General features: G+C 42.3%; 1 protein-coding gene across 3 annotated transcripts in view; it reads left to right on the top strand.

Moving 5' to 3' along the window:
- The window catches only part of OPCML (opioid binding protein/cell adhesion molecule like), a 1299542-nt gene that overhangs the window by 559472 nt on the left and 713625 nt on the right, over positions 1 to 26445 (top strand). The window lies entirely within an intron of this gene.

Below are 26445 nucleotides of genomic sequence, written 5' to 3'. Positions count from 1 at the left end.
CAGCTGGGGTAGAGGTGGTTGTTGTGGGGCTATATCACCAGATAAGGCCAGTGACCTCTGAGATAGGACATCCCTTCAAGATGCTGCCATGGTGAAAGGGGGGCTAGCTTCTTTCTACTGAAATGGGAAAACCCTAGGAATTTTACAACTAGATAGGAAATGAGGCAAGAAAGGATTCCCTAACTTACTCCGTGGTGCACTACATTCTCAGTCTAACACAGCTTTCCTACCATACTTGCTTCCACTCTCCCTCGGAGTCAGGACATATCAGACGGGTCAGGATGCTCACTGCCCTCCCCCCACAATATCTCATGATGCTCCACATCTTTGAGGCTCCTGTCCAAGCTGTCCCTCTATCTGGAACGCTCTCCCTTTGCCTCATTGTTTTCTGAGAAGCTTCTACTCACCCTCTAAATCTCATGCCATATGTCACCACTTCTCTTATGTCCTCATTCTACCTGACCAAGTCAGAATCAAGTTCTTCCTCCTCCATGTTTTGATAACTTCATTCATGTTACATCTAAACATTCATCTCATTATATTATAGTTAATTGTTTACCCATCCTTACTACTTAGCTTGAAATTCTTTGAGAACATTCACAAATGTAAACAAGCTTTAAGTCAGATACTGGTCAGGTGCTGAGTGTATATTCATAAAACAGACATGGTTCCAGCACACGAGATATGCCAAATCTAGCAAGGAAGGCAGATAATAAATCAGTCCAAATAAAGTATACTGTGAGGATAGAGAAAATAGGATGTTTAATATTAGTTTTGTGTATTACAATCATTGAGAATGTTGTCCCATATATTATAGGAGTTCAACACATTTTTGTTTTGTGAATGAAGACATGAGAGGAGCCTATAGAAAATCAAATGGATTTAATGGGAGAATATGTGATAGAGAAACTATTGCAGAGATGTGAGCAGAGTTCAAGAAACCAACATATGATGACCAAGTACTACTGGGGGCAGTAGCTCTGAAAGAGGGACCATCCAACAGGGCTCAACTTTAGGTCCTTAACTTCTCTTTCCTCCCACCTCCCATCGCCTGCTGGGGCATTGTCCAAACCCAAACAGAACCTAAGGGCAAGGGAACCTGACTGATGGTATCTGTAGAGGTCAATGTCCAAGGGCACAGAACAGGGCCGAATGGGTGGAGAGACAGTCTAACCAGAAACAGAGTAACCAGCAGAAGCAATTAAGTGAGTTTACATCAAATCTAGCTAGCCTTTGGCCTTCACAGTTCTGAATCAAACTCCATGCCGACCTATTATCTACACTTCCCCGCCTGGTGACAGAGTTCATATGAGGGGTAATTCCCTTCGCCTCTGGAGCCAAGTACTTGACAAACAATTCTGGCTATCTGTACAGGGTACAGAGCCCTGGTCAAATAAAATTAAAGACAGAGAGTAAAAGAGTAGGAAATCTAATGTTGCTCCCCTAGAAAAGTTGTCAGTCTGTTTTTTGAAGAAAACAATGTCCATGAATGAGATTTTATACTTACTAAGCTCTATATAACAATTAAAAATTGGTATGGAATCATCTGAATACTGCACATCCTTTAGGACTTGGCAGAGATTAGGTGTGATCAGGCTGAATTAATCAAGTAACAAATCTTAAATGTAAGATAAAATCCAGTTAAACTTACTTTAAAGGAATGTTGCCCCAGCTGTAAGGACAGACATATTAACCAGACATTTAATATTTGGAGATCCCTAGAACTACCAGTTAATTCTATAGTAGATTTATTCTTTAATGTGTCCTGGTTTATTTCCACTTTCACAGAAAGAGACATTCTTTCTACTATTAGAGATTTACTAAATCTTGGGAGAGATTTTTCATTGATCTGGCTTACCCGATTGATTTCCAATTCTCCAGAGACTCTAAACAAGAATTGATTTAGATGTTTATGCAGCTAATCATTTTGTACTCACGTTCACTATGCCTGTCTTTTTCCTATTAGGCCATGAGGTAGTTTATGAAAGTCCAATCAATTTTATATCAGATGTTCAAGAATGACCACAAATGACTTTTTTAGATGTCTAATATAGCATGGAAATTATTTATAACTCATTCTCTGCAACCCTCACCTCCCAACATTTCCCCCCTTAATCCACGGTTGTTGGGCTTATTGAATAGTTTGAATGCCAAGTTTTTAAAAAATAATTATTTATTTTAAAATGAAGGCAGCTACTCGGTGGTAAGTCACTACTTGGAAGGATCGTTTTCAACTTATAAGTTTCTAGAGTAGACAGAAAGGAGATAGTCAGACTCTCTAAGGTATTATGAGCAGAGAGAACACTCAGGTATTCCCCTGCTGCTGAGTGATTAGAATAATCCTTGCCTGCTGCTATTAAAGTCCATCTTTCCTCTATGCTTATGTGAGAGTACTTATAATAAATAAATAATCTGAAGAAAATAAGGCAGAATGCAGGAGAGAATGAATGGGGATGGGAAAGAGACTTCTTTGGGTGGCATGGTCAGGTAAGGTTTCTGTGGAGAGGTGACATTTGAGCGAAGAACTAAATGATGAGAAGCCACATAGGAGAAGACCTGGGAGATCAGTGTCCTAGGCAGAAGGAAGAGCAACAATGAAGGCTGTGAGGCAGGAACCAGGGTGGCATGTATGAGGGCACCTGGAGCATGTCCAATGTGATTGGAGGATGGCAAGGAAGGGGCAGACAGATAGAAGAAGTATGCAGTGATGGTCAAAACAGCATGCAAATGCCATCTACAACAGGGTCTAATGGGACATTTTTAAGTTTCAATTTTATTGTAGGCGTAATGGGAAGCCACTGGAGGTTTTGAGGTGGCCAAGGTGTGATCTGGTCTGTCAGTGATAAGGGGAAAATGTGAGACACGGGTGTCAGTGGAAGCTGCGGCAGTGCTCATGTGTTTGGACTCATGAGGAAAAGGTGGAGCAGATGAGATGCAATCAGATTCAGAATAAATTTAAGGCAGAGCCTATACTTGCCGATGGATTGGATGTGATGATGAGGAAGAGAGAAACCGAAGACGACATCTAGGATTTTGGTCCAAAAGAGTAGGAATGGTGATGCCATTTACCAAAATGGAGACCCCATAAAAAGGAACAAAGTTTGGGAAGGAGAAGGATGGTGACATTGACAGGTCAGTTTTACTCGTAGTATGTTTATTTAAGAGCTCTGTTAGGCACCTGAGTGATGTTGTCAGATGGATGGTTAGATCAAGGAGTAGCCATCGGGGAGAGTCTGGGACTAGAGGCATACATTTCAAAGCCATTAATGGATAAGAGGTTTTCTTAGCTGTGGATTCAATGAGAAGACTCAGGAATAAGTGTAGAAAGAGCTGATCAGAAAAAGGAGGAACAGCCAGCGAAAACTGAGAGAGAACGTGGAGAGAGAGGTAGACAAAAAGCCAAGTGAGCACCTTCCCTGAAGCTAAGTGAGGAAAACGCTTCAGGAGAAAAGAATGTGTCCACTGTGATAAATGCTGCTGAAAAGGCTGAGGGAAATGAGAGAAATTTTAATCATTGTTTTTGGCAAGATAGAGTTCATAGGTGACCTTGACAAAAGCAATTTCAATAGCATAATGGGAACAAAGCCTGATTGGAGTGAATGGAAATCAGAGCATAGAAAGTGAAAAGTGCAAAACAGAGAGCATACGTGATTTTTAAAAAGATTTTTATTGTGAAGGAAAGCGGGGAAACAGGACAGTTGCTGGAGGAGAAGGCATGGAGCCAAGGCAAGGATTTTAACATTTATGATGATAATCATTATCATCATAGTCATAATGGCTACCATTTATTGAGTGCTTACCACATGCCAGGCACTGTGCCAAGCATTTTTCATACATGATCACATTGGATCTTTCAGCAAACCTATAAAGAAGTCTCTGATATTATTATCAGTTTAGAGTGTGAGAGCAGAGCAACCAGAGTCCTAGCTCTGGTAAGTGATAGAAATGGGAGCCCCACCTAGATGTGTCTGATTCGATGTCACAGTCTCTTGAACACAGCAGACTGACATGTTCCCTTTAAAAGACCAGCTGAAAATGAGTGAAATTCTTAACAGTACTTAGTCAAGACTAAGTTTTGGTTGCAAGGGATAGAATCCCAACTCAAATTGGCTTAAGAAAAAAGAAAAATAAAGTGAGGGCATTTCATTCATGTCTCAAAAATCCAGAAGTAGCTCTGTGTTCAGGTGTGACAGGATTCACACAGGATAATCTGGATTTGGTTTCTCTGTGTGCTGCTGGGCTCTGCTTTCCACTCTGCTACTTTTATTCTGAGTCAAGTTTCTGCAGGTGGTCTCTAGCAGCTCATGGCTTACTTCCAACAGTTTGGAAACTCCACGGATCAATGTCACAGAAAGGCCTGGCTCTTACTGCAGGAGTTATGTCACCTGCTCACTTGCCAAACAATTGCTGTCCCAGGGGCAGATCTCACATGCAAGGCCTGGGCTCCACGTCAGCCTTAGGGCCGCAAGGACTGAAGTAGATATACAGGTTGCTCTACAAAGGAAATATTAGGTGCTATTCCCCAAAAAAAGGGACATCAGGTGGGCGAAAAAGGGCAAACGTCCACTAAATCAGGGATGCATTCCGATGTTTCCTCTCCTCTGAACAGTTTCACAGGCTGCTCCCTAGGATTCTACTGGAATATAAGTTCTGTGAGGACAGAGGCATTTCCAGTCTTGCTCATCAAATATAGTTCTTGGCTCTGTGTTCAGCTTTAAAACAGATATTTATTGAATCAATGAGTGACCTCAAGTGATTCTTCTATAATGCTGCCCTGTTTCATTTGATTTATTTATTTTAACTTTAGTTGAGCTCGTCATGTATTTGAAACTCCTTAGTTTTCCTATGTGTAGTTCTCCAAATTTCTGAAACTCTTAGTTTATTTGGAAATAGTGTATGCGATTAATGTCCTACTCTTCAGAACAGTGTTTTTGATGTTATGTTATTCAAAGGGGAAAACTGCCTTGGTACAAAAACCCCAGTTCTCTCTGTGAGGTCCCCTGAGGGTTCAGAACCTGAAGGTTTAGCCAGAATTGAAATCCCCACAATTTCTAATGCAGTTCTGCTTTGTGTCCCCAGGGGGTTTCTTTCAGCCCACTGACTCTGTTAGATGAGGCTGAGCTCTGGGGAAAGACAGGTACAGGACAAAAAACTGTTTGGTGTATTTGCCTCTGACACCAGACTGCCTGTGGCAGAACTATCCCTCTGGAAAGCTCTCAAGTGAGTGGAGAGAGGAACACGCACTATCTTTGTAGATGATTTGAAATTTTGCATTGTGTGGTGTGTCAGTGTGAGGATGCTGAAGGGCCTTTAATTGCATTAAAATAAATTTCAGGTTTGTGTAATGTTTGTGGGGAAGGCTCGTAATAAAAAATCAGGGAGATTGCTCTTGTCCTATGTAGTCTTAATGCCTTCTACCACAAACAGGCATTTAGGGAGTTAAAACAAAATTACATAGCGAAACCTTAGGGCAAGATATATAAGGGCAGCCGGTTAGCTCAGTTGGTTAGAGTGTGGGGCTCTTAACAACAAGGTTGCCAGTTCGATTCCCGCATGGGCCACTGTGAGCTGCGCCCTCCACAACTAAATTGAAACAGCTACTTGACTTGGAGCTGATGGGTCCCGGAAAAACACATTTAAAATAAATAAAAGTTAAAAAAAAATCTTTCTTTAAAAAAAAGAAAAAAGATATATGGAAGAGAAGCATGGCATAGTTAAGTATCCTGGATAAGAAGCAGCAATAAAAATCAAGAGCATGGGCTCCAGAGATGGACTGCCTGATTCCAAACCCTAATTCTCCCTTCTTTAGGTAGGTGACTGCAAGCAAGATGCTAATCCTCTGTGTCTCAGTTCCCATACTGGTAAAATATGGATAATAAAATAGTACTACCTCATAAACACTGGACATAAGTTGATATATTTAAGCATTTAAAACAGTGCTTGGAACATAGAAATCAATGTATGTGTGTTTGTTTCCATTGCTATTATTTTGAATGGGGAAAAGATCGGAATGTAAGTCTGAGTGTGCATGGAGGAAATTATGATCTTTAGTGTGAATATCTAGAAGAAATAAGCCAGTGTGTGTGTGTGTGTGTGTGTGTGTGTGTGTGTGTAGAAGGAAGAGGGGGAGGAGGAAAGGCTTGTTTTGAGACTGCTCTCTTCTGGCTGTGTATAAAATATTTTAACATTCTGGGAATTGAGAGCAACTGTTGAGTGTCTTGCAAGTTTGAGAAGAGCAATTGCTCTGAAGTCAGAAGTGAAATTAATGTCATGGAAAAAAACCAGAGGCTGATGTGACTAATTAAGCCTCTTAATGAGAGCATTAATATTTCCCCAATAGATTGATTTAGCATTTCTCTCGCTGAGATTGTTGCACAAACTTACCTGAGATGGCCATCTATCTTGATTGCTCAGGACAAACTGCACTGGCAAAAATGAAAAAAAAAAGAAAGAAAAGAAAGCTGATAGACCACCTAATTTCATAATAAAAACCCTAAGAAGGTAAGGAGGGAGCACTACACCCAGGAAATCATGAGCCCAAGGAAGCATCCTGAGCTGTAAAGCTTTCTAAGCAAGTCATTACTGGGCTTCACCTTATTATACTTTATTAATATTTATGTGAATATGGGCTTATTTGCTCAACTCATTCCACCAGCATGTGATTTCCTAGAGGCTTGTGCCTCCCAGTGCACTGATTCCAATCTTCCTGTAAGTCTAAGAACACCCATGAGTGGGAGTAAAGTTACTATTACAGGCAAACCACTGGACAAGCAAGCAAGGACAGTGTCTTAGTCAGGATTTACCAGAGCAGTAGGACTAGGAGGAGATATATATGTATACGTGTATAAAGGACTCTTGCAAGGAATGGCTTATCCAATGGTGGGTGCTGGCTAAGCAAGTCCAAAGTTCTTAGGGTAGGCAGCTGAGAAGAAACAGTCATGAGTAGGCTAGAGCCCCACTGGAATTAGCTAACGCTTGTTGACTAAAAATGGCAATCAGGCAGGAAGCTCTAAGAGGAAGGGAGAACAATTGCTGATCCAGGAGTCGAGTCTCCCTCAGGGAAGGCCCAAGCCTTCTTTTAAAGACTTCTGAGTGGTTAAGTCAGGCCCCACACAGGCTGTCTCCCTTTTGATTAACTTGAAGTCACTGATTGGGAACGTCAAACATATCTGCAAAATCCCTCCATGGCAGCACCTAGATTAGTGTGTGATTGAGTAACTGGGAGAAAAGATATATGTGTGCTACAAAATCGCAGCTGTGTCCCTTCTCGCCTTCAGTTCTCCTGAGAGAACCTCCCTGGTAGGCCAGGAGCATACTAGAAAGAGAGTTCTGGGGACTAGAGTTCAGCCTCTCCAAGTTGACACATCAAAAAGCCCACACAGATGGAGAGGAAAGGACAGAGAAAGAGTTGCCAGGAGAACTTTGCCTCACATGTTGTGAATGAAACAGGTCAGGCTGCAAGCCCATTTATGTTTTTCTCAGTTTATACAACATTGTTTTATTGATATCAGCACCTCATATTTACATTCTAGTTAATAAATACCAAGCATAGATGTGATGAGGAAGAAAAAGAGTTAACAAAAGAAGAGCCCAGGGGGGATTAGCAGAAGTTGATTTGACCTGTACTTTGTACTGCCTGCGTCCACTCCCCAGGGACTGCCCAGGCTCAGTCCCTAGAGATAATTTTTTCTGTCCAAACACCCTTAGAAAAATGAGATAAAACCCTAACCAAAATTATCTAGTTTTTAGCCCTTGCGCAGACTGCTGGAACCTGCTCCTAATTTGAACTCCAGCCTCATTATAATATAATTAGAATAAAATGAACGTTATGGCTTGCCACGCCCCCTGCCACGGGTTCTTCTGTATGCATTATGGGTAAGAGCATTCACAGAAGGAAACGGGTTATATAGCCAGCATATGCCAATCAAATGACCTCAGTCTATACGTAAAATATCCTGAGTTTGGACATCACATCTTCGGCTATAAGGAAATTGACCTACCCTTTTTTATATAAGAAAAAGCTTATCTAAAGTCCAGAGCAGCCGTCTTCTATAGACACTGCCATAGGCATCCTTATTGCCTAACTTTTAATAAACCTTTTCTTGCTTTCTTACTTTTCGGAGTCTTATGAATTCTTTCACATTCTGCAAATGACCAGGGGCATCCAAAGCCAATACAATCTGCAGTCCATCTCCATTTTGTTTTGTTTTGCTTTGAGCTTATACAACCCTTTCAAATAAATTCTACCGGTGTTATTCTCCCTCGTTTTCCAGGCAAAGACACTGAGGGCCAAGGAAGTAAGTGGCTTGCTGAAGGTCCTGCAGTCCAGGTCTTCTGACTCCAAGTCCAGGGTTCACACCACTTCCCCAGGCTGCCCAGGATGAGACCCAGCTTGCTCAGTGTCTCTTACACTAGCTTTCATGATAACACTTTCAGTTACTGCTGAGTCTTCTAAAGCAATAGGTGATCTGAGGCAGCTGTGTCCAAATTGTGGCTGTGGGCTATCCTTGCCTGTGGATATTAAGTCCTGCTCTACGTAACTGATAGTCTCAGAGATTTGGAAACCACACAGAATCCAATGTTACACTCACAGGAAGCTCCAAATTCAAAGGAAAGCCACTAGACTGTAAGCCCTAGGAGGGCAGCAGCTTTTATCTGTGCTACTCACTGGTGTGACACATCACACTCAGAGTAAATCTGTTACATAACAGGCTTTCAATAAATAACTTTTGTATAGAGATTAATGTTTAATGAAGCTATGAATCCCGAATCAAGGGGGGACATTTACCTGTTAATGAGTTTTTATAAAGTAAGATCATCTAGACTTTTAAATATACTGGGTTTATTAACAGTATTAGCTTACTTGCTATTTCATGATCAAAATGCATATTATGCATGTTAGGCCTCCTGAGAAATATGTTCTAACCAATTTCAAAGAGTTAGGGTCTAGAGTATTTCAGGAGGAGACAGAGCTCCCTGTGTTAATCTTGAGTAGCAGGGTCCCTCTGGACATATTAGCAAAGCTTCTCTTGGTATCCGTGGAATCTTCTAGCACTATATCAGTCTTTGTTCTGGGTTATCTTGTTAGTAGCAACCATGAGCCCATAAGAAAAACGGCATTTTTCTCAACTAAGTAAATGCCACAGACAAAGGGGGAACTTTCACTTTGTCTGCAGACAATACAAAGTCACAAGATTAATTAACCTGCACTAAACTGAGAACTGCTCTTTATCCAGCAGGCACTTTCTGTCTATTTTGAGTGCTTGGTTGCTGGCTCTAAGTGGTATATGTTGGCTGCTTTTTTTTTATGGGATTTTAGACCTCTCTCATAAGCGATAAATAGTCCTTGGGATGACCAATAGAGTGTAGTGGTTAATAAGAGCGGCTCTGCAATCACTCTGCTTGTATTTCAGACTTAATTTCACCTGTATTAGTTGATGGCGTTTTAGTTCACTTGTCTGTATCTTCGTTTCTTCTCTGATAAAATGGGGATGATAAGAGCATGTTTCACAGAATTGTTGCAAGAATTAAAATTAGTTAATTATGTAAAATACCTAGAACAGTGTCGGGCCTGAAATAAGTTCTCAGTATTATTATTAGTATTAGTATAGTGGTTCATATCCCTTATTGAATTAGCAGGGCATTATATTTGGTGCAGGCGCTGAGTCTTAACTTTTTCCAGAAGCTTGGACCTCAAGTCTTGTGAGAGAGTGTCTAGGAAGGGTGGGAGGTGGGGAGCAGCAACCCTGTGGCCTTGGTCCATCAAGGGTGTTCAGGTCTCTGAGCAAGGACAAATTGGGCAGGAACCCTCCCACAGTCCCTGGCTGTAGCGTGTTACAACATGGAAATTGAGCACGTTCGATTCTCATAGGAAGCCTGGCTAATATATCCCAGGAGGTCCTTCACATTTAGAATTCAGACAAATTGCTGCTTTTTAATTAACATAACCCCAACAACTCTGTTATTTGTCTTCTCATGAATCTATTTTCTTTCTAATCCCTTCTTGGTCTCCCACCCTGTCTCCTTCTAATCTGTAATCCTCAAGGCTCTCCCTGAGGAGTGGGTGTGGGAAGGGACGCGCGCCACCAGGGCTGGTGAAGTTTAGCCGAGTGATGGATGGCTTGTGATCAGGACCAGCAGTTGTCCAGCTCTCTGTTTACAGCTGCAAGAGACTCATGGTTGAGACCCCAAGTGAAGCACGAGGGCTACAGTGTCATCCACAAGCTGGGTGTTATTAAAGATCTGGCAGAATTCTCTTGATAGAAACAAGTGGAAGAAACATGGAGAGATGTCTCCCAAATACCCCATTAATTTAAGTTTAATAAGACAGTTATTAAATAATAAACGCCAGCCAAATCAAGGAAACATTTATCAAGGTCTTATGCTCAGATAATACAATTGTGGCTACACCAGTTGAGAAGCCATATAATAACTGCTTCTCTGTAAAATGATTCCCCAGTGATTGTGAGAATAAACTCAGGAATATGCAGGGTTCCATCTTATCTTGTCAATCCTCCATGGTTCCCCAAAAAGTGGCGTGTCTTTTTGAGGCTGAGGCAGCTCCTTTTGCTGAGAAGATGGACACTTATCTTCACACTGGGCCAACTGAAGCTGTGATCAGGTTTTGTTTTTCTGAGCATCCTCCATGAGGCCTGTGTTATGGAAATGTGAGATAGGATCACCTTGTCTCAATCATCACTTCAGTTCTGACCTACAACTCTGTTTGAAGCAGTTCCAGTTTCTAGAAAACAGCTTCTTTCCAGCTCCTTTCCCAGCAGGACACTTCAAAATGGCTTTTGGGGAAAAAAGAAAATTCTAAAGTTAAAAATATTCCCTTCCACTCCCCAGCTCCTAATTTATGAGAACAATGCCTAAGGCAGCAAGGGTGTCATTGGCAGTTCTATTTGTGACAGGACTGGAAGAGCTGATGTGTTTATGAATATTTACATCTCCAAGAGGAGACTGCTGGTAAGCAGAATTTATCTTTTAGTTCTTCAAATCATCTCTTGTGACATTAAAATGTCCATAGATAGGCAGAGGACAGAATGGAAAGAAAAAGGAGGAATGGACCACTATCTGGTCACTCCAAAGCCTGTGCTGCACAGAGCCCCAAATGCCAATGGGAAAGAGGGAGGAGAATGTGGGCAAGGTGTTAGCTACTGAACCCCTGGAGTTGTGTTGCACCCCCTCAGTTTTCTTTTTATATGGTATATCCGATGCTTTCTGATGTTGGATCAGAGGTTCCAGCCATTGAAGTCTATTAGCAGAGAAGAGGAGAAATGCCATGAAAGGACAGAGTGTAAGAATCAGGAAGGCAGTATCTGAGTGTTGGGAAGGGCATTGGATGGGATGTTCTTTAGTTGACTAGCTACATTGAAATTAATGATCAGTCATTTTTCAGGCTATCAAATATGAACTACTGCTTCTTACTTCTCTCTACATGGACTGTCTCCTTCCAAGGAACTTGAACATTAGCATTTTTGGAAAAAAATTCAAAGGTATTGACCTGGCACGCAATACTTATGATGCTTTCCTCTTAGTTTCCCCAAAGGCTCTAAATAAGTCACTTGAGTACACACAGCAAGTCAAGAACCAAAGGGCTTACTGATTCCCACAGTCATCTTCAGGCCAGCCCTCGGGCTGGCATCTCCATGGTGTCACAAATATAAAAACCTTGGCTCTCAGCATCACATCCTGTAGGAGAGCAGAGAACGAGCAGGCTGTCTTCCCTTTACATAACCCCCTTTCAGGCGAGCATCTTGACACCTTGTGTTTTAGAGAAGTAACTCCCACTGACTGTCAAGGATTTGGCTCACCTCCTGCTTGGCTACGGGGGCCATCAATGACTATTGAGCCATTACTGTGCCCTAATTTGCAAGTTATTTTGCAAAGAAGCCTTCCCCTTGGCAGGCTGTCTAACCATTATGAAGCTGTCTACCAGTAGGCAGTCTTGTGCACAACTCTCAGCTAATTTAGAAAAAACCCAGAGTAAACGTGTCTAACATTCTAGAGGCTGCAGGCATCACTGGGTGCACCTTGTTTAGTAAATGTGGTGCTGTGGATAGGTGAGGCTTCTGACTGAGGAGAGGGAGGGAATGACAGAGACCGACTCACAGTTCAGCTCTTGGGCAGGGAGCCTTGCTGTGCCTTGGCCAAGCAGTGCACCCTGACCCTATCTCCCACCATGGATTTTAGAGACCGAATTCCCCATTTGTCATCTCCACAGCCATGGCAGCGCTGCTTCGGTGAGCAGCTGCCACTCTGTTTCAGGGATCCAGTCCAGTAGCCACTGTATTTTAGGAAGGAATGAGATGAAGCCATCTGTGACTGTCTTTCTGAGGTGGGTGAGTCCTTTGCTGATTCAACAAACACTTATTAAGTGCCTGCTGGAATGCAAGACCAAAGAAACATGAGAGCCCCTGTTAAATTGCTGCCGTGACATGTAAGAATCAACCATGATGTAGGAGATGAAATGAATGCATGGGGGATGTTGTAAAATGAATCAGAATCCAACCCATGAACAGGTGCAAAATAATAGAGTGGAGAATTGATGATGTAATTTCTTGGGAAACCCCAGGCTAACAGATGAGTGAGGGAGTGCGTGTGAGGGGCAGGGATCAGATCAGCTGGATGGCTTCCGGAAGTGGGGCTTTGAACCAGCTCTTGAGCAGTAGCAATTTTTTTCCTTAAAGAGAATTTATGTAAATTCTTAAAATTTTTGGCTTCTATTTTGTTTATAGCAGGTGGGGAGGCACAGAGAGAGGGGTGATTCCCTTTCAGATCATCTTCTGAGATTCAGGGCTGGTCTTGAGTTTCCTCATTTTGAAATGAGAGAGTTATTTCTAAGGTCCTTCTTTCACTAGTGCTTTGTGATTTTCTGACTATTCCATTGCTTTGAACTTTAAAGTTGCATTCCATAGTCCCTTGATATAAAATTGACTTGAAAAGCACAGGCTCCAATTCAGCCTACCAGAGTACCAACCCTGGTTCTGCCAATTGCTCGCTGTGTGACCTTGTGCAAGTGACTTTTTGTACCTCAGTTCCTCATCTATAAAATAAGGATGACAATAGCACCAACCTCTTAGAACTGAGTGTGGTTCACATATAAAGTGCTTGGGAGTAAATGCTCAATAAATATGACTTCTTATTAACCTCTTGCTGTTCAGTCTCGGCCTTCTGATTACAAGTGACACAGTCCTCTGAACTGAGCTTGCCTATTTCCCTTCCATCCCTTCCCATTCTAAACTTGGTGCCTGCTGATCTTATCCACTCCCACATTCTCAGTTTGCTCCCAGTGCTGACGAGTCCCCAGACTTTCAGTGAGCTCATGAGATCCAACTGTTCCATCCCTTCACAATGCCATGTTCAATTACATCACATCGGTAGCTTGAAATTGGCCATGGTTGGAGGATGTACACAACGGAAATAGGCCAACATTGAAAATCAGGGCTTTTGTTCATTCGCCAGCCAGTTACTAACATTTACCGGCACACTTCTGCCTCTAGCCTGCATCTCTGGAGTTCCAGCCCCAGGTATCCTACTGCCTAAAGGACTTCTCCACTAGCTGCTTCATGGATAATTCGAGCTCAGCATATTTAGTTCTGATTTATTTGTTTTCTTTCTCTGTTTCTCCTTTGATTCCCTTTTTAGAAAATAGTACCCAGTTGCTCATGTAGAAACCTGGGAATCATCCATGTCTATGCCTTCTCCTTTACTTCCCAAATCCTCTCAGTACCATTAGCCAAAATCCTATTAAATCCTAATGATTCTGGTATATATATATATATATATATATATATATATATATATATATATATATATATATGTTTCTTCTTCTCTTTTTCCATTGCCCTTACCCTAGTCCAAGACACCATAATTTATTGGCAGATTGACATTATCAATCTCCAGAAAGATCTCCGTGCCCCCAGCTAACCTACCTCTAATCCATGCTACTGTCTGCAATTAGTGTACTGTTTTAAAAACCACACATCTATGCAAGCCATTCCTTGCTTAGCACTCCTCCCCACTGACGCCTCAAGTATCTGTTAGAAGTAAGCACTTTTTTACAAACTATCATGTTTTACAAAGCATTGTGTGATCTGGCCGCTGCTTATCTTACTTCTTGTCTTTCTGCACATCTTCTTACCTCTGCATATACTTTACTTCTACGTGTATTTCTTACTCCTTTTCCCAGTTCCCAGCACAAGCGGGAGGAAGCATATGATTGTATATGTGCTCCCACATATATGCTCCATATGCTCCCACAGATATGCTCCCACACCCACTTGTACGCATACACAGGCACACACAGGAGCACATGCACCCTCTTCACCTGGCCTACTTCTGCTGATCTTTCTGGCTTCAGCATAGAGCTGGCTTCCTTGTGGAAGCCTTTCCTGATCTTCTCCGGGTGATGGCAGAAATCCTGAACTTCTCCACGTAGCACGTAACACCCCCTTGTAACACCCACAGGAATGAAAGCTTGATGGGAATAATCACTGTGGCAGCCCTTATTCAGCACAATGCCTGGCATCTGAACGGTGACCCGTAAGTGTTTACTTGTGAATGGAATGGTTCAATGAATGAATGAAGATGCCAACAGACGACTTCATTGTTTGATACAGTCCTTTTATTAAAAATGTTCCTGATTTGCGATTATTTGCAATCTATTTGCAATGAATGATTTCTCTGGATTTCTCCCAATATTTCTCTGTCCCTTATTTTTTCTCTGTCCCTTTCATAATGCATAATACAAACAACCACAGAGAATCACACAATTGCCAGTATCAGAGGATGGGCAAGAATGCATGAGAAAAAAAAAGGTGCTGCATGGCCAAGGACTGATTCTGTCTGTCAGAAGGTGTATTGTCAACCCCCCACACACTGACACTGTGGATTGGAGTACAGATCCTCCCAAAGCAATATCACGCCAAAGCCAGAAATCTATTTTCCTGGGTGTGCACAGCTGTCACCTAACACTTTGGGGAACAGCAGGGGGTTCATGAAGAAGGCAGAAAAGGAAGGCTGGTTAATTTAGGAGCTGGGGAGCAGAGAGGCCTGGTGAGGCGGAGGCCCTTGGCCAGCCAGCTTCCTCAAAAAAGGAGGTAATGAGAAGAATGACTCTTAAGGATGCTTGGTGGGGGTTCATTTGTGTTTTCTCACAATCAGTTCCAGGGGAAGTTTAGGCAGGTTTCAAGTCAAAATAGGATTTCTCTAACAGCCAGCACAGAAAACTGCACCTGGACTCACAATCCCAGCTGGGCTCTCTCCTCTTCTTGTATCCTCCCTGGTCATAATTATGCTCAAATAAGAAGGGAACTGATGATGTGGAAGATAAAAGTGAATCCATTTGGGGTTTGCTTGAGCCATCTTGGCCATGCAGGGGTCTGAACTTCCTCGTGTTGGGCAAGTCGAGAGCGATGGCTGAGGAAATGTGGAAGTGTCCCCACAGAGAAAAAACAGGGTGTGCGCACATTTGCAGGAAGCCTTTTCTGTATGGAATCGTAGTTGGGAGGCACTTTCTCTTCTCTCTGAATCTCATCCCCTAATTTTCTCCTCTGATAATTAAATTACAGTAACAGGTTGACACCAAAAATAGAGGGGGCGGCTTGAACGTGTTCAAAATTAAATTCATCTTGTGACAGAAATGTGATTTGACTGCACTGAGGTTTTCTGCCTCAGCGAGTAGCTAAGGGTTCAGCGTTAACCTCGGCAGTTAAAGGTGCCCTCTGCTATGTTTGGAAACTAGCCAAGGTCTAACCATTTGGTTCTCCTGAAGAATTTAACAACAGCGCTAGCCTTGGGCAAAATACCAAGGGAACAGGGCAGCAGTTAAGTTAAAGAGAACTCACTAATGGTGTCCTTTTGAGCCTCATGAAGCCAAAGTGGGGACAGCATTTGGGACTAGAGTCCCTCAAACTACACCATTTGGGCAGTTGTGTGGCGGGAAACAGCAGCGGATTTCTGGGAGTGGGACCCTAACAAGTGCATTTCCTAATCTCATAACTTTGGTCCCTCCCTGCTCAATTGCCCCATCTGTACAGGGGCAAAAATGATGCACCTACTTGTGGAAAAGACTGAGAACGAGTCTGTCAAGGATTTACCAACTGTTCAGTGCCCTGCACACAAGGGCAGCATATTTATTTACTTTTTACACACGAGGTCATTTCTATCCATTAGGCTCCCAGGGATCTTTCCAATTAATACTGGAAAAGGTTACTTAGTGTGGAGGTGAGCAGTGGACGGGTGAAATGGATGGCTGAGTCGGTGCAGCCATTGACATTCCTTGAGCATTGCAGCCGTTTGGGCTACAGGAGCCTTCATTAAATAGGAATTGGGGCTTTTCAGCATTGCTTGTCACATGTGACTGTGGGCCTAATGGTGGTGATTAGTCAGTGTCCAGTGAGGGAATGAGTGGGCCCCCACTGCTCCCCACTTCTGCACAACATGCTGAGCAATGCGTTCAATGAGGGGATGGAAAGGTCATTAGCCAACGGACTGGATATTGATCCAAGGAGCAAGGTCTTAGATTTGAAGGCAAATCACAGCTCTTTCGTGTGGCACAACTGCTTGTATAGCAGTTGTGCCTTCTTGGAGGGCTCTGAACACCCAGAGGGCCAGAAAGACCACTGCCCTTTGGGGTTGGAGGGGTACAAAAAGAACTCCTTTACCAGACCCCAAACAGCCTCATTATACAGAGTGATGTCGGAGATGCCTTGAATTTGACGGTATTTTGTCTTTTTAATATACTTCCCATCTTTTTCCATTCTTAATGCACATAGCTTTATTCCCAGGAGATGCCCTCCCACTGTGCTAATGGAAGAGCATGTTTATGGAGCAATCCAAGGTATATACTACGTTTCCTTTGAATAACACTAACATGTCATTCCAGGGTTGAGAGCAGAGGGTATATGTGACCAATTTGCTACAAGAGTGTAGGCTAGGTACTTGAAGACATAGGACATGATGTTAGGCTCCTTTCCTAGAATTTGGTCCTTCTCTGCCTCTTGACAAAATGGTTTAAAGGCAATTGACAAGCACAGAAAGAAACTACAGAGAGTGAGAGAGAAGGTTTGAGCCCTTAGAGGCAGTGACAAATACAGAGGAAAAAGAAGTGAACACAGCAAGAGGTAGATTCAAACCAAAGATTTTACGCGTCCTTGAAATTTGGTTCAATTAACAATAGCATGATGCCATCACATAAGGTGTATTGGTATATCAAACACTTAACGATGTGCCCAAAAATCCTACGCCAAGTGCTTTATCCATGGTATCTAATTTTATCCTCACAATGACCCTAAGAACTGGGTGCTATTGTTATTCCCCATCACACAGATTTAAAAAAGCAGAACACACACACACTGAATAAGCAACTGAAATGTAGAAAGTCTAAGTAACTTTCCCAAGGTCACCAGTTGAAAAATGTTTGGGGTTTAAGTAAGAAGCTGGGATTTGAACTCAAACTGTCCCAGTAGTTAATCCTTTTATCTGGCTTTTTTTTCGTGGCTAACTTGCAGTATTTTTCAACCTTTTATAATGCAAGCCCCCACAAAGCTTTCTGATTCCTTCCCTGCTGATCTCTACCAGGTTAGAAGATATTCCGTCTGGCTGTACATTCTGCTCTTTGTATTATGAAGTCTACAGGTATTGTGTTTTAGACTGTACAAATCACTTCCCAGAGTGCCTCCCTTACTTCACCATTTTTCCTTCCCTCATCCCATGGCATTTATTCATGGACTAATATGAGAACATCTATTGAGTCCCTGTAGTTCTTATAGGGAGAGACAATCATGTAAGTAACGATCTGCATGATTTCCCATCCCCCAAGCAAGCAAGGCGCCCCTTTCATGAAGCAGGTCATTTTTCCCTATGGCAGCAGACCAGCATGCCCCCCCACCACTCTGTGCAGAATGGATGCCACTCATCTTTTCACATTCATTTCAGAGTCAGATTCTCTGGGAAGCCTTTTCCAGACATCCCATCACTCCTCCCCCCCCACCCCCACCCCCAGGGAATTAAAACAGAACATTCCTGTGAGGAAGGAGTAGAAAATCAATTTGGAAAGACAGGTGGGGCCAGATGGCGAAGGGCCTCAACTGATAGGCAAAAGAGAGTGGCCTTAAAACTGTAGGCAGTTGGAAATGATTGAGGGTGTTTGAAGATGAGAACAGCATTTTAGGGAGATGGATTTAGGCAACACATTATAGAGAAGGTTGCATGACTGGTAAGAATGAGTTTCTGAAGAACCAGACCAGATCTGGGTACAGCACGAGGAGGAGGTGATGGGAGACATCCTCAGAGAGGAGAATATTCTTATTCACGGGGGTCAAATAGCATGGTAAGAAAAGGCAGGGAAACTCAACACCTCTGCATCCACCATTTAAGATTAAGGAGTTGACTTGAGGATACAAACAATTTTGTACATGTTTCATTTAGCAGTTGAGGCGACGAGGAAAGGAAGGCTCTTCCTCCCAGATCCTCATGTGAATGATGAGCATTCCTTCCTGTCCGTGACATCTGCCCTATGACCAGCAATTCAGAGTCACCCATCCAGATTGCCAAGAAATGTGACTTTCTTACCAGGCAGTGCCAGCCAGGGCCTCACGGCTCCCGCACGAGAGACAATTCCCGTAGATCCCAGCCCGCATGCTCTGAGCTCCACTATGTGCCAAAAGCCAGCACTGTCCACTTCCTTCATGCTCCTGGCCTGCCACCACCTGGTCCAAAAGTCTCACTTTTAAAATGACTCCAATGAGAGGACAGTGAGTGTAGACGCCTTTGTCTGATGTGCAGAATGCACCGGAAGACTATGAGAAGTCTTCCGTACAAATCACAGGGCTTTGGAGGACACGAGGAGGAGAGATCCAAGGGAAATTGAGCATTAAAGTTGAGTGAGCATTAAAGCTATCTGCTGATTCTTTGGCCCCTCCCAAGACCTGCTGAAGCTCTCTTGAGTCCTGTGGTCCCAAAGGGCAGAAGGTTGGCACCTGCTGGCCAGTGTAGAGGTCGCTTTCACTTCTGTGCTCACCTGCTCATGGACATAGATATTAACATGAAGCTGAGGTCAGAATAAAAGTCTATTCTCTTCTCCCTCTCCCTGGCATCTCCACTTCTAATTCTCTGCCTGTGGAATTTGTTCTGAAGGCACTGAAAAGGCCTTGGAGTTTTGAAATCTCTAAACACGCGGGTGAGAAAATAAGCCTCCACCAGCAGGGGAAGTGGGGGTAAGACATTTGCCACTTTCCTGCTAACTGCTTTGAAAAGAGAAAGACAGGTGTAGGTCCTGCTGATTCCTGAAACTGTCACAGATGAGAAGCAGCATGAAATGGCAGGACAGCTTTGTAGATCTCAGTCTGGCACCCTTGCCAAGATCACAGAGACTTGGGGGAGGAGATGTTTCAATCAAATACAGCAGGGTTATTTTTTGGCAACTTAGAGGCAACAGTGAGTCAGAAGAATGAGAAGGGGATCGACCCTGACAATTACAACCAGTTTTTGTCTTTTAAAAAAACTTGGCCTGCACTCACTTCTTTAGACAGTGGAGTGTTGTCAGATTCTATCCCAGCTCTGCCACTTGCTAGCTGTGTGACTTTGTGAACATGATTAACCTCTCTGGGCTACAGTTGCTTCACCCCTAATGATGGATAGTAATAATACCTCCCACGCAGGGATGTTTGAGAGAGTTCAGTTAGACATCATGTTACATCTTTGGCCTTGTGCCTGGCGATATATAATAGCTCAATTTATATATATATATGTATATATATATATGTGTATATACTTATACATATACATATACAATATATATATGTGTATATATATATAAACACACACACATATATATTTTTAAAGCATAACCATTTTTATTTTTGGTAAAATTATATATGCTGATAACCATTGTCTACTAATAATAACCCATGTTGATTAAACAACAATCATGAAAAATGAAAATTATTATTTTTCCCACACTTTGTAGATAAAGAAAGCAAAGCCTAAAGATATTCTCTGTAGGACGGTGAAAGGAAGGGTGAGAGAAGTTTAGGAGACAGGTGTCCCACCTGAGCTGTAAACAGTCTCGGAGGGAAATTGTAAGGCAAGAGAAACCAATTCAGACCCAAGGTGGCCCCAGCCACAAGGCTATATGGTAAGAGACACAGATGGTGCTCAGGTCTCCTAACTTTCCACCACAGCTCTTCCCACTCTCTCTGTTCCATCTCATCTAGCCATGTACGTATCAGAGGTGAGAATGAGAGGTGGCTACTGCCTCTATTTTCAGGGTCATGGCCAATAGTTGAAGGGTCTCTACAATCTTACTGCTGAAACATGAAAGGTAATAATGGAGAAAAATTTCACATTGTCATTCTAGTACTTTGCATTCCTTTGGTGCTGCAGGTGACCAGCTACAGTTCAAGTGGGGACTGTTCTCAAGGACTTGTCACCAAGCAGCTAGAATGGGAAAAAGTGTGATAAGAGAGTTAGAATCACCCACAAAGATCAAAGGTTTTCTTAATTCACACAAATTCCAACCATTTCAATGTCTTGGCCCTTTTTCTGGCCACGGAGAGTTCTAGCCAGCACAGCACAGATGATGAGTCTGCTTTTCTTTGAAGGTCAGTGCTAATTGCAAGGTGACAGTGACCTCGGCAACACTAGGGGGTGATGAGTCAAAGACAGCTGGGTTCCTTTTTTTCTTCAGCAGGATCTGAATTTCCTACCCAGCAGCTGTGAGTGCCTAAAATTGACATCTGAGCTAAGTATACATTTCACTTGCTCTCTAAAAAGGTGGCAAAATGAGCCCATATTATTGGAGCTTGCACTTTTCACTCCAGCCTAGCTCCAAATATAATAGAATCCAACTAGTTCAGATGAGAATCTAAAGTTTAGAAGCAACATTAGAGGTCATTCAAACCTACTGTCCACCCAATGCAAGAATCCCCTTTGCAAGACCCTGCAAGTGGCCCTGCGTCCTTAACATCTGTACCTCCAATAACAGCCCAGTGCTTGGAAAGATAATCAAATCCAAATTTTGAACTTTTTTTTTCTTTGCTTAAATTGAATCTCATCTTTGGCTTCCTATAACTCTTACCTGTTGGGTTCCTTCCCTGAATGATAGAGTCTGCAGCCTCAAGGTGGTACTCTGAGTTGTTTTGACGTTAGCTCTGCTGATGCCAATAAGTCTTGTCTTTTCACTTTTGTTCACTTTTCATTTATTTAGCCATTCCTTATGATTTTCAGCCTTTCACTGTCCTCAGTGCCCTCTTCTAAGGTGCTGGCTAACCTTTGTATGAATGCTTTCCATTGGAGCCATGCGAAGGGTTCAGGTGTAAAAAGCCTTTTGTCATTGAAGGCAGGGTGGCCAGGGAGAGATCTCACATGTGAGAAGCAAGAAGCAAGGCTGTGGCCCCGAGTTCAGTCAGAGCAGGAACACCACAGAGGAAAGAAACGGGAAGGAGAACGTGTAGCAAATGGACAGAAAGAGAAGACAGAGTAGATGCAGAACAACTAAAAGATTTAGGTTTATTTTCATGCTGATAAACTAGGCCCCCTCCTCCACATAGACTTAAGCTGCTGGTTCTTTATCTAAATACAACATGTTATCTTGAATCAATTTCACCAAATTAATCTTAGATCGTTTTTCTCAGAGATCAAGATCTTTTTGAATCTTGATCTGTCTCCTGGGGTGTAAACTATTTTCTCAGTATGGTCCATAGAAACATTCCGATGCAGCCCACATCTTGTCTCAGGTCAGTGCTTAAATTAAATAGCCAGTAAGACAGGGCCACGCCCTGAACGCTGAAATACATTCCTGTGCTTGGCATGCATTAGACATGCTGAAACATACCTATTGTAATGTTTGGTGAGTGAATGTGGGTTAAGGCGACGGTAACAATATAAAAGAAATATCAGATCATCTAATTGCAGCACGTGGGCATGTAAACAAATGTGCACAGTAAAACTGAACATTTCTCTCACTAGACCATGGAGAATATTTTATTGATCATTGCAATTTTGGCAGCTAAGCAGTGCCTGGCACGTAATAAGAGTTTACTCCATGTTTATTTTTTTAATGAATACATAGGCTTTCATATCCTGGGAAAGAATGGGAATTAGGGAAATTTTCAGCTCCATTTTGCCACACTTGGGCAGGGACCCTGCAAAGAAACTTTAACTCATTGCACTCCGACTCCCACTAGGTGATTGGTCTTTCCCCTTTCTCACTCTTAACTTATAAGTAGGTTTTGAGTTTTTAGTTTATCAACATCTCAGCTATCTGCTCAAGTTTCCATAAAACAACGGAAATGGGTGGCTTAAACAACACAAATTTATTGTCTCATATCTGGAGGCTGGAAGTCCAAGACCAAGGTGTCAGCTGGTTTGGTTTCTCCTTAGCTTGCAGACAGCCATCTTCTTTTTGTGTTCTCACATGGCCTTTTCTTTGTGTGTGTGGGTACCAGGTGTCTCTCTGTGTATACTAATCTCCTCTTCTCGTAAAGACACCAGTCAGATTCCATTAGAGCCTACCCTACCAGACTCATTTTAACTGAATCACCTCTTTAAAGACCTTATCTCCAAATACATTCACATTCTAAGATACCAAGAACTGAGGCTTCAACATACAAATTGAGGGGGGCACAATTCAGCTAATAACAGTAGGGCATGTAAGAGGAAGAGCACGCATGGGCTGAGGGGCTGGAGATGGCGCTAAATCTGTGAAGGAGAAAGGACATGGGGATAGCTCAGCGGTCTAGTCTAGACCTATTCTAGCCCACTCCCTGACTCCTCCCCACTGGTTTTGTATAAGGGGCTCTGGTATCCATTTTCCTCTCATCAGCCTGAGCTGGGAAGTGCTGCTTATGCCATTAGGTCCCATTTCTTTTTTTTCTTTTTTCCTTTTTTTTTTTTTTTTTTTTTTGTACCCTTGATCCAGGGACTTAGTCTGGAGATGGGGTTTGCTGGAGAGATCCATAGACATGCACCTGCAATATTATTTTTGTGGTTGGTAGAGTAGGAATTTTCTCTAGGAAGAGGAGGCTTTGCTGCCACCTCCAGTAATGTGAGATACAGCGTGCCAAGCCACCCTGCACACCCCTCTCCTGTGGGGCTGACTGCAGCCAGGATGAAGATAATCTATGAGCAGGAGTGCATGTCAGCCCAGCCCTCCCTCCACATAAATCAGAAGGGACATAATGCTATGGAAGCTACGCTCCCGGCAAATCCCTGCTTCCCATCTGGGGTGTGATCCATCTGGTACTGCCGGTCACATCAACCTGACAGGGGTGGGGATGGCGTATGCAGGAGAGAATGGAAAGGACGGTCATCATTGCAAAGGGGTCCCCTTTATCATTCCAGGGTTGAGCACATGCCTTTGCTGGTGCCTGTGGGAACTGGCACTGTCAGACTACGGACAATGGGTGTAAGAAAAAAGAAAATCCTGGGTCCAGAATGGAGAGTTTTTCCAAGTTAACATTTCGGCTATACCTCTTTCATAGGCTCTCTTCTTAATGATGTAGTAACAATAAAAACAACTAAGTTTCTTAAACAATTATCATGCCTCAATCACCGTTCTAAATCTTCTTTATATCTCATTTAATTCTCACAACAATTGACATGACAGCATTTTTCATTGGAAAATATTCAGGCACAGTAAGATTAAGCAATTTGCTCAAGATCACAGAGTTAGAAGGAGATAAAGCTCACAATTCAACCACAGGCAATCTAACTCCAGATCAATCTAACTCTTAAAATACTACACGCCATATGAATAAAATCTTACATTTATTAAGCACTGGATATGTGACAGGCACTGGTCTAAGGTCATACAACTAGTAATTGGCTTTTTACTGTCATATACATGCCTCCCCCTTCTCTCTCTCCCTCAATCTCTTACACAAATACATAGCTCCACTTATCTTGGAGTAGCTGCTTGGGACCCACCCCTCCAAACTTGGGCTTAGTGAGCATGCTAGGTGAGCATGCTAGTGAGCATGTTAGAGATATGCTAGGTCCTCCGGGACCAAAGCAGGGTTATCTCCTGGAAGAGTATCCTCCCATCCCCTTTCCCAAAATAGCACTGCTGCCATCGTACATCAGCAAGCACAGTCTTTCACACTTATTGGATGACATCTATGACTAAATTAATTGTTATACTTGTTTCAGTCACAACGAAGCCCCTTTTTTTCATCAAGGAGGCAATAAAAGATGACAGTTAAGACTACTATTTTTGGAGACAAACAGATTAAGCCATCCTGCATCTTGCATGTGTTAGTGAGTTGGCCGTATGCAAATTAGATAATTCAATTATTTTCTGAACTGTGGTTTCTTGATCTTAATGTGGGGATAGCACATCTGCCTCAGAATTACTCTGAGGTTGATGTCCAGGACCGCAGAGCTAGTTAAGTTGCAGAGATGGGATTCAACTCCAGATTTGTCTGAGTCTATATCAATAACTACAAGCTGGGTGTGTGTATATATATATATATATATACATATATATATATATATATATATATTAACTCTACTTAGACTCAGTGTTCCCATTTATAAAATGAGCGTACTATTCCCACCTCACTGATTTGTAAATCTGAAGTGAAGTGATATATGTATTAATAGAAAGCAATACAGTGTTAGGAATACTGGGTTCAACATGGGGGCTATTATAGAAAGAACAGTACAGGCTACATGAAAAGTGTTACTACTTGCAAGTTGTAAATAAGAAGATATTTATGTAGAATTGTCTTCTAATATCTACTTTTGTTTTTGATCTTGGAATGTATGGATATGCATCTAATTTTGATTTCAGAATGTATAGATATAAGTATATTGAATTTAGGGAGCGTCTGAGATTTCAAAGTAGCCAAAGGAGCTAGACTGTAGAGAAGACAAAATGAATGCATAGTCCTAAGTGAGCATGCATTTCTTCTTGAATATGGTCCCACCCCTGTACAGAAAGAGGAGTGCACCCGGTGCTGCTGTGTAGATGGAACTGTCAGCTTTGGGATAGCCAAAATACTTTGTCTTGTCCACTTGTTAGCAATTTATCAAAGAGAATGAATGGACAGAGTGCCCTGTGTGAATCTAATCTCTCCTAACCTACCAGACTCAATTCCCAAGAAGCCAGGAGATGGAACCCAGACTAAAGCAATGGGTTGGAAAAGATGAAAGGGACCTTTCTGTGGTAATCTGTCTGCCTTCTTTTTTTTTTTTTTTTCTGAATCAATTTTAGTCCTTGAACAAATGGACATAAATAATTTCAACCATTAGCAGCTAAAAATGGACAACCATTTCTGAATCAGGAGAGAGACAGACTAATTATATTAATGTAGACTAATTATATATATTTATGTTCAGTATCTTCACTGCAGTTCTGAGATAAAATTCTCTTAAGCAGGAAATGGGTGAAGTCAGAGAAGCAGTAGGGGACTAGGCAGATGTGCGGGAAATTCTCGCTGTCAGAAAGTTGAAGAAATGGCTGCATTTGAGCAGTTGATTTGTACCAAATGCCAGCCTATCATGTGCTGGTTGCTAAGGATCTGGCACCAGGTGGCAACTGTTAGATATCAGATGCTGTGAGAGTCCAGAGGGGGCTGCTTTTAATTCATATCTTGCATTAGGTTCTTGGTTTGAAACCAAAATGGAGCTCTACACCCACCTCGCACATGTGTAGAGTTATTGCTGGAAGAAGATGCTAGGAATCTTGGCCATTTATTGCTGTGAGTTCTGGACGGGTTACCTCAGATTCTCACACAGAACCAAGTATTCAACAACCAAATGATGTCCCCAAGCTTTTACAAGCAAAACCAATGGGAGTATGTGATGACTTCAGTTATTTTCTGAGTCCCTTGTTTATTTGCAAGGGGAATGTGTGTGCTTAGATGGGCTCAACATCATCTTTGGCATGAGGAATCAGTCCACCAGTAAAGACACTGTCTAACTGCAGTTTCACTGATTTGGACATCACCATCCTGTGCAGCGGAGCTACCAGTCTGGGGCATTAGGTAAGGAGAAAAGTGAGGGAGAAAAGTGAGGGAGTTGTCTGATTTGTCAGACTTGGGTCATATGTTCAACTTTGGGTAAATCATTTGGGCCAAAAATACTAGTAGTATTACTAACTAGGTCTAGGTCACACGCCGTCCATTCTTTTCTAGAGGAGACTAGACCCACCAGAATCCAAGGAGTAAGGAAGGACAAGAGGCAGTCTCCATTTTTAGAGAAGATTGAAAGAAGGGATGTTGGGCAAATAAAACGACCGTTCTAGCAATCTTTCACTGTGATCTTGGGCAGAGAATATACTCTCTTTCAACTCAAGATAAATGACAATCATAATTTCACCTTCATAAGGTTGAAGATTAAATGAGTTAACATACATAAAAAATAAAATACTGTGTTTGGTACTGAGTTGGCACTCAATAAATGTTGACTTATTTGGTACTAAATAGATATCTGTAT

This window comes from Rhinolophus hipposideros, assembly GCF_964194185.1.
Source record: "Rhinolophus hipposideros genome assembly, chromosome: 24".
Lineage (NCBI taxonomy): Eukaryota > Metazoa > Chordata > Mammalia > Chiroptera > Rhinolophidae > Rhinolophus > Rhinolophus hipposideros.
Note: the sequence above shows the minus strand (reverse complement) of the source record. Positions and strands in the feature narration are given on the sequence as shown.